Consider the following 15,351-nt stretch of genomic DNA (forward strand, 5'->3'; position numbering starts at 1 on the left):
ACATTTGACAACTCAACTCAACAAAAATTAGACTCAAAGCGATTGGAATATAACACCCTGACGACCCATAAAGCGGAAAATGCTCTTAGGAGAACAAAACAAAAACACTACGAACATGGAGATAAAGCACGAAAGTTGCTTGCTTGGCAGATAAGACGAGAGGAAGCTAGCAGAGTTATTAGCTCTATTAAGCTGCCCAATAACACAGTTGTTCAGGGTCCTGAGGAAATTAATCTAGTCTTCAGGGAGTTTTATGAAACATTGTACAAGTCTGAAGGGGATGCCCCTGCCACAATGAATGAGTTTTTGAACAAACTCAATTTACAAATTTTAACTGATGAGGATAGAGAGCACTTGGAGAAAGAGATTACATCAGAGGAAATTAGGGAATCCATTTTCAACACTGCTGGTGGAAAATCACCAGGGTTAGACGGATTCCCTATTGAATTCTATTAATCCTTTTTACCCAAACTAATTGAGCCTCTTTGCAGTATGTTTAATTATGCCATAGAGACATAAAAGCTCCCAGACACATTTGAACAGGCACTGATCACAGTTTTGTTAAAACCTGGGAAAGATCCTCTGCTTTGTGGGTCATATAGAGCAATATCTCTATTGAACACTATCGATTCTTGCGAAACTCATAGCTCCTGGATAAGGTTCTTCTGGACTTGGTTGATATGGACCAAACAGGCTTTGTAAGAAACCGCTTATCTCCTGATAATATCAGAAGATTTAATATTATGCATTATGTAGAGAATGACCAAGAACCTGTAGTGGCGGCTTCATTAGATGCGGAAAATCTTTTGACCGCATAGAATGGAACTACCTGTTTTGAAGTTTTACAGAGGATGAATGAATATTGGACCTATGTATGTAGGTCTGATTAGATTACTGTATAAATGTCCGGTAGTTCAGATCCTGACTAATGGAAACATTTCCTCACAGTTCTCCCTATCACGTGGCACAAGACAGGGTTGTCCTGCTAGTCTGCTCCTTTTTTCTTTGTCTATAGAGCCACTGGCAGAAGCTTTTAGATCTCATCCATCCATCCATGGTGTTCGTATAGGTGGGCGTGAACATCTGGTCTCGCTATATGCCGATGACATTTTGCTTTGCCTCACTAAACCCGAAATTTCACTCCGAACATTAGTTGACATCCTGAAAGAATATGGGACCTTTTCAGGATATAAAATAAACCTATCTAAGAGTATAATTATGCCTTTTAACAGGGCAGCTATACAGAACCCAATCTTAGACCAGCTGTTTTCTTGGAAACCACAGAAAATGACATATCTTGGATTGCAAATTCCTTCTGAAATCTTTAAGACATATCAACTGAACTATACTCCACTTCTCAAAAAGGTTGGGGAAGAATTGGATAGATGGAGGGATTTACCAATTTCTCTTATTGGGCGGGTCAATTGTGTAAAGATGAATATATTACCACAATTCTTGTACCTTTTTCAAACCTTTCCCTTTCCTATTCCCAAAGTTTTTTTTCAAACAACTTAATAGGAAGGTTTCTTCATTTCTGTGGAAAGGGAAACCCTCCAGAGTGAAACTCACAACTTTTATGCAAACCATACTCAGAAGGAGGACTCACTCTACCTGACTTCCAGTTGTATTACTGGGCATCTCAGTTAAAGGCTGCATGGGTATGGCAAAATACCAAAACAAGTTCACCATCTTGGAGACAGAGTGTCTGACCCTGCTACATAGGCATCTATACCTTATATTAGCCCACGTAAAGCTTTGCTAGGTCTCAATAACAACCCTTTCATTAAAAACAAACAAGGGCATAGATCTATATATGAACAAACACCTTTCTATAATAACCCCATCTTATCCAAAGCCCTGAGAGATGGTATTACATTTTCTTGGTTCAACAAAGGAATTAAAACATTTGGTAATCTCTATAGAGAAGCTGAACTACTATCCTTTCAACAACTGGCATCTCATTTTCAGTTACCTCAAACTCATTTCTTCAAGTACCTACAGGTTAGGCATAATATTGCCACTCAGCAGGGAGGTAGGACTCAGCCCATGAGTAAATCTATAACTGATAAACTGTGGCTGGAAAGGAAAGGGGTAAAAGGTTTCATTTCTTACATGTAGTCTAGGCTTCAAGCTCTGTTGGGGAACGATGAACCTGTGAAAGCTTGCATGAAGTGGCATGATGAGCTTGGTCTCATTGTTGAGGATGAGAAATGGAGAAAGCTCTTTTTAGATGCTCAGCGTCTTTCATTTAACACAAGGCACAAGTTGATGCAATTCAATATTTTACATAGGGTCTACTTTACACCAGAGAGACTGTATAAGATCAATTCTAAGTATTCAAAATGTTGCCCAAGGTGTAAAACGGGAGTGGGCACACTTATGCATATGTTTTTGTCCTGCCCTGAACTAAGCAACTATTGGAAAAACATTATTCAGATCTTATCACAGGTCACTAATATGACGGTACCACTACATCCTTCCCTTATTCTTCTTGGAGATGATTCTGTTCTACCAGTTAATATTTGTAGCAAAACCAGATTCATTATATTGGCAGTCATTGCAGCCAATAAATGCACAGCTATTATATGGAAGAGTGACACTCCGCCGAGCAAGCAGATGTGGCTAAAAGATCTTCCTATATTCCATCTGAAAAATTAACATACAATTTACGTAATAAACCTTTTGAATTTACTGATGTCTGGGGGGACTTTCAGTAGTCTCTAGAGACGTCACCTTAGCTGCCTCATTACTACTTTCTTCATCAATATATTATTATTATTATTTGTTTTTGTGTTGAATAATTTATCTTCTAGCATGGAATGTGAAGGTCATTGTGTTGTTTTTTTGTTGTTAATACCGGTAGAGCGGAGGGAGGGGGGTATTCCTGTGTTGGGGAGGGAAGGGTTTTGCATGATGATGCCCCCATGTAGCATGGTGTTTTGTGTAGGTGGAAGGAATAACGGGGCATTATCTGTCATATTTTGATGATTGCTTTTTTTTTTTTTTTTTTTACAATTTAACAATGGCAATAAATATATTGTACAAAAAAAAAAATTCTCATTCATCACATGGCTTATATTTTCCTACTTACTGTAAGTAAAAGCAGGAAATGCATCTCTGTCGTTCATTTCAATTAGACTGGTTTGGATTTCTCCCTGACCAAAAAAACATTGGGGGTTCGTGACAGGTGTGGGCAAACTTTTTGGCTTGAGGTCCACATCGGTATTTCGAAATTCAACGGCGGGACACACAGATTTTGTGCAGACCGATTTGTTTGTCGAAATACTTTTGCCGGCCAGATAAGGGGCAGTTACTTGAAAATGTATAGGTCTGTAATTCAAAATACTTTATACTTTCTATCTTTGTTTTTACATTTTAACCCAGAATAATAATAATAATAATTTCCTGTCACTGTTACAGGTTAGTGTACTCATCCTACTGTAGCCTACCATAATGGGGCTCAAAATAGCGGTCCCAACAGGAACATTGTAACGAATTTGGAGGGCAGCTCAGCATGGGACTCATGCATGTACAGTTGAATTCGGAAGTTTACATACACCTTAGCCAAATACATTTGAACTCAGTTTTTTTTTACAATTCCTGACATTTAATCCTAGTAAAACTGCCCTGTCTTAGGTCAGTTAGGATCTCCACTTTATTTTAGGAATGTGAAATGTCAGAATAATAGTAGAGAGAATGATTGATTTATTTCAACTTTTATTTCTTCCATCACATTCCCAGTGGGTCAGAAGTTTACATGCACTCAATTAGTATTTGGTAGCATTGCCTTTAAATTGTTTAACTTGGGTCAAACGTTTCGGGTAGCCTTCCACAAGTTTCCCAAAATAAGTTGGGTGAATTTTAGCCCATTCCTCCTGACAGAGCTGGTGTAACTGAGTCAGGTTTGTAGGCCTCCTTGCTCGCACGCGATTTTTCAGTTCTGCCCACATATTTTCTATGGGATTGAGGTCAGAGCTTTGTGAAGGCCTCTCCAATACCCCCTCCTTAAGCCATTTTGCCACAACTTTGGAAGTATGCTTGGGGTCATTGTCCATTTGGAAGACCCATTTGCGACCAAGCTTTAACTTCCTGACTTCCTGTCTTGAGATGTTGCTTCAATATATCCACATCATTTTCCTCCCTCATGAAGCCATCTATTTTGTGAAGTGCACCAGTCCCTCCTGCAGCAAAGCACCCCCACAACATGATGCTGCCACGCCCATGCTTCACGGTTGGGATGGTGTTCTTCGGCTTGCGAGCCTCCCCCTTTTTCCTCCAAACATAATGATGGTCATTATGGCCAAGCAGTTCTATTTTTGTTACATCTGACCAGAGGACATTTCTCCGAAAAGTACGATCTTTGTCCCCATGTGCAGTTGCAAACCGTAGTCTGGCTTTTTTATGGCGGTTTTGGGGCAGTGGCTTCTTTCTTGCTGAGTGGCCTTTAAGGTTTGTCGATATAGGGCTCATTTTACTGTGGATTTAGATACTTTTGTACCCGTTTCCTCCAGCATCTTCACACGGTCCTTCGCTGTTGTTCTGGGATTGATTTGCACTTTTCGCACCAGAGTACGTTCATCTCTAGGAGACAGAAAGTGTCTCCTTCCTGAGCGGTATGATGGCTGCGTGGTAACATGGTGTTTATACTTGTGTACTATTGTTTGTACAGATGAACGTGGTATCTTCAGGTGTTTGGAAATTGCTCCCAAGGATGAACCAGACTTGTGGAGGTCTACAATTATTTTTCTGAGGTCTTAGCTGATATCTTTAGGATTTTCCCATGATGTCAAGCAAAGAGGCACTGAGTTTGAAGGTAGGCCTTGAAATACATCCACAGGTACACCTCCAATTGACTCAAATTATGTCAATTAGCCTATCAGAAGCTTCTAAAGCCATGACATAATTTTCTGGAATTTTCCAAGTCATTTAAAGGCACCGTTAACTTAGTGTATGTTATCTTCCGTTTTAATGGGGTTATTAAACAACTACTTGTCTGACGTGGGTTCTTACTTGAATCCATTTAGTTCCGTTTTTTTGGTGAGCTCAACACTCCATTTCTCTAGAGAGAAATCATCATTCATGAGAGAAATTAAGTCAAGAACTATGTGGGACTCTGGGCTTAAGGGAGTTGTAGTTTTCAATAGGCAAATATTCAGCCTAGTTCAGTGCAGAAAATTGGCAATTAACTACAATGACCATAATCCATTGCGCCTGTTCTTCCTGGCTGGGACAGTGATGGATAGCCTACACACAGACCGCATGAGAGAGAAATGTACACAACGCATTGAAGAGGGGGATAGACACAGTATTCCAATTCACTTTGTCCACATTTTGTTATGTTACAAAGTGGGATTAAAATAGATTTAAATGTAATTTGTTGTCAACAATCTACACAAAATAATTGAATGACAGTGGAAGAGAAATTCTATATTTGCAAAAAATGAATGAAAAATAGAACACTCATATTGAATAGATAAGTATTCAATACATGTTAGAATCACATTTGGCAGCGATTACAACTGTGAGTCTGTCTGCCCATTGTTCTTTTCAAATTTCTTCAAGCTTTGTTAAATTGGCTGTTGATCATTGCTAGACAACCATTTTCAGATCTTGCCATAGATTTTCAAGCAGATTTAAGTCAAAACTTTAACTCTGACACTCAGGAACATTCACGGTCTTCTTGGTAAGCATCTCCAGTGTAGATTTGTACTTGTGTTTTAGGTTTTTATTCTTCTGAAGGTCAAATAATCTCCCAGTGTCTGGTGGAAAGCAGACTGAACCAGGTTTTTCTCTAGGATTTTGCCTGTGCTTAGCTCCATTTCGTATTTTTTTTTTATCCTGAAAAACTCCCAGTCCTTAACGATTTCAAGCATACCCATAACATGATGCATCCACCACTATGCCTGAAAATATGGAGTGTAGAACTCAGTAATGTGTTGTATTGGATTTGCCCCAAACATAACATTTTGTATTCAGGACAAAAAGTGAATTGCTTTGCCACATTTTTTGCAGTATTACTTAATTAAATGCCTTGTTGTGTAATCGGCCTGTGTGTAGCTGGTGTAGAGAGTGAGGCGCAGGACAGCAGATATGAGTAATCAACGTATTTACTCAAGTAATCACAAATACAACACAATATACCGAGCCCACAATAACAGACCGTATACAAGACAAACAATTACTCACAAACTAACATGGGGGAACAGAGGGTTAAATAATGAACAAGTAATTGGGGGATTGAAACCAGGTGTGTAAGACATAGACAAAACAAATGGAAAATGAAAAGGGGATCGGCGATGGCTAGAAGGCCGGTGACGTCGAACGCCGCCCGAACAAGGAGAGGGACCGACTTCTGCGGCAGTCGTGAAATGTTGCAAACAGGATGCATGTTTTGGAATATTTTTATTCTGTACAGGCTTTTGTCATGACTCTCCTGTGAGTATCCAAAGATCAGGTTACAATGGATCAGCGTCTACAGAGCCCTCTAACCCGCAGAGGGGAGGAGGGATTGGTGTGGGGGTTTTATAACAACTCACGTCGATGGTAAATTGTAGGCAGCAGACAACTTTTGGTCTCTGGTATTGGTGAATGGAATCTCTTTGTTACAGAAGGTTTTGCAGCCCAAAAACTCTATCGTCCAACAGTGAACACTGGGACAATATATTTCAACATCTGAATGTGGGGAATGATGAGAGATGGAATATGGGAAATTAATGTCTATTTTGTGATGTCATTCAAAATTGTATAAAAGTGATATAATTAAAATATTGTAAATTGAAGAGTTTTCACACTGTATATCAGGTTTACATCCTTTACGCTGTGTAGGAAATATCAAAGATGAAGATAATATTTTTGTTAGGATAGGAATATGATTTTAGTTTTCTAACCAGATCATAGTTTTTGGTGATGTTTTGCGCCTTAACTAGCCACGCCCGAGGGAGCTCAGAGAGCATGTCAGTATGATGGAAACGCCTCTTTTTTCCCCCCAAATGCATACTCGATTGAGTTAAGAATTAACATACCAGACTAGAAGGACCACAAGTTGCAGCTAGGTCTCCATTGGTCACGACCCTGAAAAGCAACACGAGTTGAAGACGACAAAGTAGCCTCTAACAATCAATGTTATGGTAGAGTAGCAGTATCTAAGAAAGTAAATTTAAGTAGGACCATCCGGTTATTCCCTTCAAATCATCGTCGACTACACTGCTCTCATTACAACTCTGGGGATCATCGACACTGATTAGCTGTCCTCAGAAGACCACTCTTCCAGATCGAGTGAAAGTAAACACAGACAACTAAGGAGAAGGACATTGTGATCTCTTGTGGACAATCAGAGCCTTACACTTAAGAACTAAGGAGAAGGCCCAATCAAACCCTTTTCACAAAGTGGAACCCTTTTCACAAAGGCCTGGGTCCAACAGAGATACACGACGAAGACCTTCAACACGTTAATTTATGCATTTACCTCTTACCCAAACAGGTGGCAGTTTGGGGCAGGGTATTAGGATTACTGTGAGCACAGCTCCCAAATGTATCCAAGTGTTGTGTCTCTCTCTCACTCACTCACTCACTCACTCACTCACTCACGCTCGTAACAAGTGTCATATTGTGTTAGTCCGCTAGGGACTTGTTTTCATCATATTAAGTTTCTAATCAATAACGTATATGGTGTGTGTGTATCCTGTGTTATCATTTAGTTTGTTAGTAAATAAATAATCAAATCAATTTGTTTGGTACGGAATGATCAGTAAGACTCAGGTTTGTGCAGATTCAAGAAGTCTGTGACATTCAGAATGAGACTGATATGAGGTAATGATTATTAAGTGACTTATCAATATATAACATATATATTCTTGAGTTTAATTCGGGAGATGGTAACTCATTAAACAACTTCTTCCGTGGTGTCCCAAATTCCTAATGAGTTAATTGTTACATGAGTAATTTAATCTGGAAACAATTAAACATAGTAGGTAATTATTTGATAAATAAGTAATCACATTAATGAAAGTCACGACACTTCCTTCTTTTCTGTCAATTAGGTTAGTACTGTGGAGTAACTATAATGTTGTTGATCCATCCTCAGTTTTCTCCTATCACAGCCATTATACTCTTTAACTGTTTTAAAGTCACCATTGGCCTCATGGTGAAAACCCTGAGCAGTTTCCTTCCTCTCTGGCAACTGAGTTAGGAAGAACGCCTGTATCTTTGTAGTGACTGGGTGTGTTGATATACCACCCAAAGATAATAACTTCACCATGCTCAAATGTGTTTATTTTTTTATTTTTACCCATCTACCAATAGGTACCAATCTTTGCGAGACGACATTGGAAAACCTCCCTAGTATTTGTGGTTGAATCTGTGTTTAAAATTCACTGCTCAACTGAGAGACCTTACAAATAATTGTATATGTGGGGTACAGAGATGAGGTAGTCATTCAAAAATCATGTTACACACTATTATTGCACTCACAGTGTGTCCATGCAACTTATTATGTGACTTGTTAAGCACATTTTTACTCCTGGAGTTATTTAGGCTAGACATAACAATGGGGTTGAATACTTATTGTCTCAAAACATATCAGGTTTATTTTCTTATTGAAAAACTTTGACATTATGGTGTATTGTGTGTAGGCCAGTGACAAAACATCTACATTTTAAAATGTAAAATTCAGGCTGTAACGCAACAAAATGTGGAAAAAGTCAATTGGGATGTGAATACTTTCTGAGGGCACCGTAGCTCTACCTGATTGATAGTTGTAGTAGTTAGTAATAAGCAGTCTTGAAAGTATGCCTTATTTACTTTGAAGGACTAGTAAAATTAATCGAAAGCGAAAAACCACAAAAAATGTTATAACTGAACTGACCTCAAAAAGTACTAATCACTCAGCACAAACACACAGCCCCCGGCTCTAGGATCCTATGAACATGTTGTTAATTGGTGTGCTAGAGTCCTTAGAAGGATAATTACTATAAAGGAGAAATACTACTGTTAGTAAAGCACTATGGATAGGGTAGTTTAATAGTTGCCACTACGCACAGATTTGTTCCTCTCTATTCTAACCTTCTAACCTTTTGTCACAGTTCTAGCTGTTAAACTATCTAAGGATGCATTTAGACAGGCAGACCAATTCCTATCTTTATTTCACTAATTGGTCTTTTGACCAATCAAATCAGCTCTGAAAAATATCTGATGTGAAAAGATCAGATGTGATTGGTCAAAAGAATTGGGCTGCCTGTCAAACGCAGCCAGAGATATACTGGCTGCGTTTGCAAGGTGCTGGCTTAAGCAAGGTGCTGGCCTGTGTGTGTGAACTCGTGGATACCATTTTTATGTCTTTGTGTGCTGTATGAGGGAAATTAGAGGTAGTTTCACGAGCCAATGCTAACTAGCGTGAGCGCAGTGAAGGGTAGTCTACAGGTACAGTAGCATATGCTATGGATCGCAAAACTACCATCAACTTCCTTCATACTGTACGCAGAGACATAAAATTGGTATCCATGAGTTCATCTGTCTCTGGGTAAGTCGAAGAATTTGAATCTCTGAGTATCCCTTTTAAGGTACCTCATGGGCGTCCTTAACTTTTTCACTTAACTTTTTTAGGTTGCAGAAATAATTGTATGTACATTTTAAGGAGTAAATGTACTTAAGATATTTCATGCAACTGGTCCCTGGCCTTAAAGCTCATTATGGTGGCCATTTTGGATTCACAGTAAACTTACACCAAAGTACCTGCTCTTTCCATAGCATACACTGACCAGGTGAATCCAGGTGAAAGCTATGATTCCTTATTGATGTCACTTGTTAAATGCATTTTAATCAGTGTAGAAGGGGAGGAGACAATTAAACATGGATTGTGTATTTGTGCCATTCGGAGGGTGAATGGGCAAGACAAAAGATGTAAGTGCCTTTGAACGAGGTATGGTAGTAGGTGCTGGGTTTTTCCACACTCAACAGTTTCTCGTGTGTATCAAGAATGGTCCACCACCCAAAGAATATCCAGCCAACTTGACACAACTGTGGGGAAGCATTGGAGTCAACATGGGCCAGCATCCCTGAGGAACGCTTTCGACACCTTGTAGATTCCATACCCCAGCAAATTGAGGCTGTTCTGAGGGCAAAAGTGGGTGCAGCTCAATTTTAGGAAGGTGTTCCTAATGTTTGGTACACTCAGTGTAGGTGCCTTAACCTTCATTCAATGCCATTATGGCTGCCATATTTGATTTGGGACAACATCCAGGGTGGCCCAAAAGATTAATTGCACGGGCAGGGGATAGACAAGCATAATCCACCTGAGAATCCTTGACAGGACAAAATATGCATTTTTCTGTCTCTAGGCCCTGTCTATAATGTCCTCCATACACACACAAAGGATATTACAAGCTGCTGAATTTAATGGAAAGTGAAACTTGTTGATATTGTGGGCTGTGGTTGGGACAGTTCATAAATCAGGGAGTTGTGGTAAAACCATCAGTGTCACTACTATCTTTCTCCCTCTTTCTCTGTCTCTCTCTTGTTTCTTTCCTGTCTCTCTTTTTCCTGTCTCTGTGTCCCTGCGTCTCTCTTTATTTCTCTTTCTCTCCTGTCTCTCTTCTCTCCGGCCTGTCTCTCGCTCTATCTTGTTCTCTCTCTCTCGTTGTGTTCCCCTCTCTCTTTCTCTGATTACTGATGCCCTTCTCTCCTCCACGTCCTCCTCCAGGCAGCGAGCGGGCACGGTGACAGGTGTATCTGTGAACATGCTGTGCCTTCTGTCTGTCATGCTCTTGCCCAGACCATCCGTCTGCGGCTCAACGCCCACCCATCGTCACCGCCACCATGCTGCAGGGATCCGGGAACTTTGTCTGCTCTCTGCCCGCCTGGCATCACAATGGCATGGTGAGGAAAGGGAGAGCGAGCTCTGACTATTGGACATGGGCAAAGGGAAACCGCATTGTCATATATTCGATGATATTTGATATGATAATGATATTTAGCTCCTCTTAGCAGTTTAATCTTCTTGCCTAGGAGCCATTCAGGCATTTTAAATGTGCATGCTTGAAATGTGAGTTGTTTTTTTTATATTACAATGTACACTGAGTATACAAACCATTAAGAACACCTGCTCTTTCCATGACATAGACTGACCAGGTGAATCCAGGTGAACGCTATGATCCCTTATTGGTGTCACTTGTTAAATCCACTTCAATCAGTGTAGATGAAGGGGAGGAGACAGGTTTGATTTCATTTTATTAAGATCTCATTTGGACTAATCTTCCAAGAGTCCTTAAACATTAAAATACAATTTATAATACAATCACATTTTCACATATAACACACTGTTACAAACAGACATAATACACTGACATATTGACCAGATAAATACTCTTAACAGTCTGAAAATATAGATTGATTCCTTCATCTACCATAGTCCCGCACAACCTTTCAATTTTTTATTTTTAAATGGTTCTAAAGTATTGTTTGAATTTATATATTGAAAGGTTTCTGGTTTGCTCAGATAAATTATGACATTTCTTTATTGCTCTAAATATAAATGTTATTTTGCATATTTCTCTTTTCTGTCTGGATAACACAGATGGTGGACAATCTATTCCTAGTATTTACTGACTGTCTCTTACCAATTAAATTGTTGTGAATGGAGTTTTGCCGTTTTAAATGGTGTACATTGTGAAATAAAATAAGCATCTTGTTGATTGATGACCAACCAAGAGCATTGAGCATGACTACAACAGACGAACCACATCTCCACCTTAAAACAATCCTTGCTGCTTTGTTCTGTGTGATCTGCAGCCTCCTAATTTCACTTGCTGTTGAATTTCCCCAGACCACAGAATAGTAGTTCACCTGACTCACAATTAATGCTTGGGTTGTTTGCTAAAGAATCTTTACCGGTACATTTTTAGCTATCCTTCTGATCATTCATGCAGTTTAATTTTTATTTTTTATACATAGATTAGTTATTTGAGATGACCATGATAAGCAGTTGTCTAGCTGCACCCCTAGTAGTTTGGTTTCTGCCACTTCCTCAATTTGTACTCCCCCATACTTAATTGTATCCCATGCTGTGTTGACCTATTCCTAGTGGAACAGATCAACATAACCTTGGTTTTCTTGGTGTTCAAAACAAGTTTGTTCTGGCAAACCCACTCCCTGATATTTCTCAGATCTATTTGTAGAGCTTGCTGTACCTGTTGAACCGATTGTCTTGCTGTATAAATTGTAGTATCATCTGCAAATATAGTAGCTTGAGTTTCAGATAAGGCATAAGTAAAGAAGTGGACCAAGGCAGCTGCCCTGCGGTATTCCCCAGTTTCAAGCATGAGGTGAAGAAAACGACCCATTGATATAGGTGGACTGTTTCCTATCAGTTAGATATGACTGTACCCAATTCAATGCTGCCTCCTCCCATAATGCAATAATTTAGTCCAAATTATTTCATGATCCACTAAATCAAATTCTGCACTAAAATAAAAAAAATTGTACACCCACAAACCTGCCATTATTCATAGCATTAGACACAGTTTATCATGCTTCCATACATTTGCATGAATATCCCCTTTTCCAGTGACCAATTAAATATGTATTTCAGTGGAGCTGCAATCTGGGGAACAGTATAGCGAAGTAAAGAATTGTCCATAATATCATAGCCTGTAGATTTACCATCGGGTAATAACTTCAAAAGGTTTAACACCTCTACTGACACCATTTGTAGACTTTGGACAATCGCTTGTTTGGAAGAATGGGCGTTTACATTACCGTTCAGTAAATACATTTTCTTTGTAAAAAAAAAATCAGCAAAATGATTGGCAATATCAGCAAGTTTTGTTATTGTTCTCAACCTCCACACTAGATGGGCCTGATGAAATAGATGTAACAAGTAAGCCCTTAACTGTATTCCATACCTTTTTGGAATCATTTTTACAATCAATAAAATAATTTTTGTAAAATAAAGTTTTTTTTCTTAGGATTTAATTTAACTGCATAATTACGTAGTGTTCTAAAATTCTGTTAATCAATTTCTAGTTTTGATTTGGCTGCTAAGACTTTAGCCATATTTCTTTTAAGAAAATGCCTCATCCAGTTCATCATTAATCCATGGAGATAGTCGAGCCCCAACTGTACTCTTTCTTACTGGGGCATGATGGTCCATTACCTCAGTGAGCAAATCAATAAAACATTCTGTATCGTGATTTAAATCGTTCCTCTTGATCAGTGGTTCGCAAACTTTTTATAGTCCCGTACCCCTTCAAACATTCAACCTCCAGCTGCGTACCCCCTGTTTTTTGCCATCATTGTAAGCCTGCCACTAAACAATACATTTATTAAACACAAGAATGAGTGTAAGTTTTTGTCACATCCCGACTCGTGGGAAGTGACAAAGAGCTCTTATAGGACCAGGGCAGAAATAATAATAATCAATAATTTTGCTCTTTATTTAACCATCTTACATATAAAGCCTTATTTGTTCATCGAAAAATGGTGAATAACTCACCACAGGTTAATGAGAAGGGTGTGCTTGAAAGGATGCACATAACTCTGCAATGTTGGGTTGTATTGGAGAGAGTCTCAGTCCTAAGTCATTTTCCACACACTGTCTGTGCCTGTATTTAGTTTTCATGCAGGTGAGGGCCGAGAATCCACTCTCACATAGGTACGTGGTTGCAAAGGGCATCAGTGTCTTAACAGCGCGATTTACCAAGGCAGGATATGCTGAGCGCAGCCCAATCCAGAAATCTGGCATTGGCTTCTGATTAAAATCAATTTTCACAGAACTGCTTGTTGCAATTTCGATGAGGCTCTCTTGTTCAGATATCAGTAAGTGGACTGGAGGCAGGGCATGAAAGGGATAACGAATCCAGTTGTTTGTGTCATCCGTTATGGGAAAGTACCTGTGTAATTTCTCACCCAACTCACTCAGGTGCTTCGCTATATCACATTTGACATTGTCCGTAAGCTTGAGTTCATTTGCACACAAAAAAATCATATAATGATGGAAAGACCTGTGTGTTGTCTTTTTTAATGCAGACAGAGAAGAGCTCCAACTTCTTAATCATAGCCTTAATTTTGTCCCGCACATTGAATATAGTTGCGGAGAGTCCCTGTAATCCTAGATTCAGATCATTCAGGCGGGAAAAAACATCAGTCGTGAGAAACTTGTCATCATGCAAGCGGTCAGACAAGTGAAAATGATGGTCAGTAAAGAAAACTTTAAGCTCATCTCTCAATTCAAAAAAAACGTGTCAACACTTTGCCCCTTGATAACCAGCGCACTTCTTTCTGTATGTTGTAAAAGTGTTACATGGTCGCTGCCCATATCATTGCATAGTGCAGAAACTACACGAGAGGTCAGGGGTCTTGCTTTAACAAAGTTAACCATTTTCACAGTAGTGTACAAAACGTCTTTCAAGCAGTCAGGCATTCCCTTGGCAGCAAGAGCCTTTCGCTGGATGCTGCAGTGTACCTAAGTGGCATCGGGAGCAACTGCTTGCATGCGCGATACCACTCCACTATGTCTCCCTGTCATGGCTTTTGCGCCATCAGTGCAGAAACCAACATGAGCAGCAGCTACGTTTGGCTACATTACGGACCGTTAGTGGAATTCCCGCCAGAGAGTAACGGTTAATGTGATTGGATGTTAATTATTTGACTAGGCTACCTGTATTTGACATTGTGTTGTTATTTCACTGAATGCTAGATAGTTTCATTTTATTTTTAGCAGTGAAACGAGGCTGCTCAGGTGAGAAAAAAACCTCACCCAAATGTATAGCCCCGTTGGAAAATATAAATGGACTGTTTGAAAATGTGAAGGAAAAAAATGTGAATCACATTTTTATTTGGCGTACCCCCAACGGCATTGCACCCCTGGTTATGGTCACAATATTATGGTCTGTCCAGCCCACGCATTGATCTGGCTTTTAAGCATTGCAATGGTATATTACAGAAGATCAGATCAATGCACGTGTCCGAACAGTGACCTAACTTAGTTGATGATCTAGTACGGTAGTATCATTAACCATTTGTTCCAAACCACAGCTCTCGGCACATCTCATTAATTTAGTTATAAATTGGAAGTATCATAATAATTCAAATATATCAAAATAACCCAAGATAAATACATCTCTGTTACTATCTTTGGCCTGGTCAAACGCAGTACACAAGTCATCCAGATAGGCCACCTTAGAGCTAAGAGGTCTATACACACATCCTACCAATATGGGTGCCTGGTGAGGCAGATGTACTTGAGCCCATAGGGCCTCTATTTGGTCCTCCCTCGTCTTAAAAGGTATATGATTCTAAATGTACAATGCTACACCCCAACCATTCCTATTCCTGTCCCTTCTAAGTAGACTATATCCA

General features: G+C 39.4%; 1 pseudogene; it reads left to right on the forward strand.

Moving 5' to 3' along the window:
* The window catches only part of LOC115149834 (methionine--tRNA ligase, cytoplasmic-like), a 34,267-nt pseudogene that overhangs the window by 14,728 nt on the left and 4,188 nt on the right, over positions 1 to 15,351 (forward strand).

Source organism: Salmo trutta, chromosome 16, assembly GCF_901001165.1.
Source record: "Salmo trutta chromosome 16, fSalTru1.1, whole genome shotgun sequence".
NCBI classification, from domain to species: Eukaryota; Metazoa; Chordata; class Actinopteri; order Salmoniformes; family Salmonidae; genus Salmo; species Salmo trutta.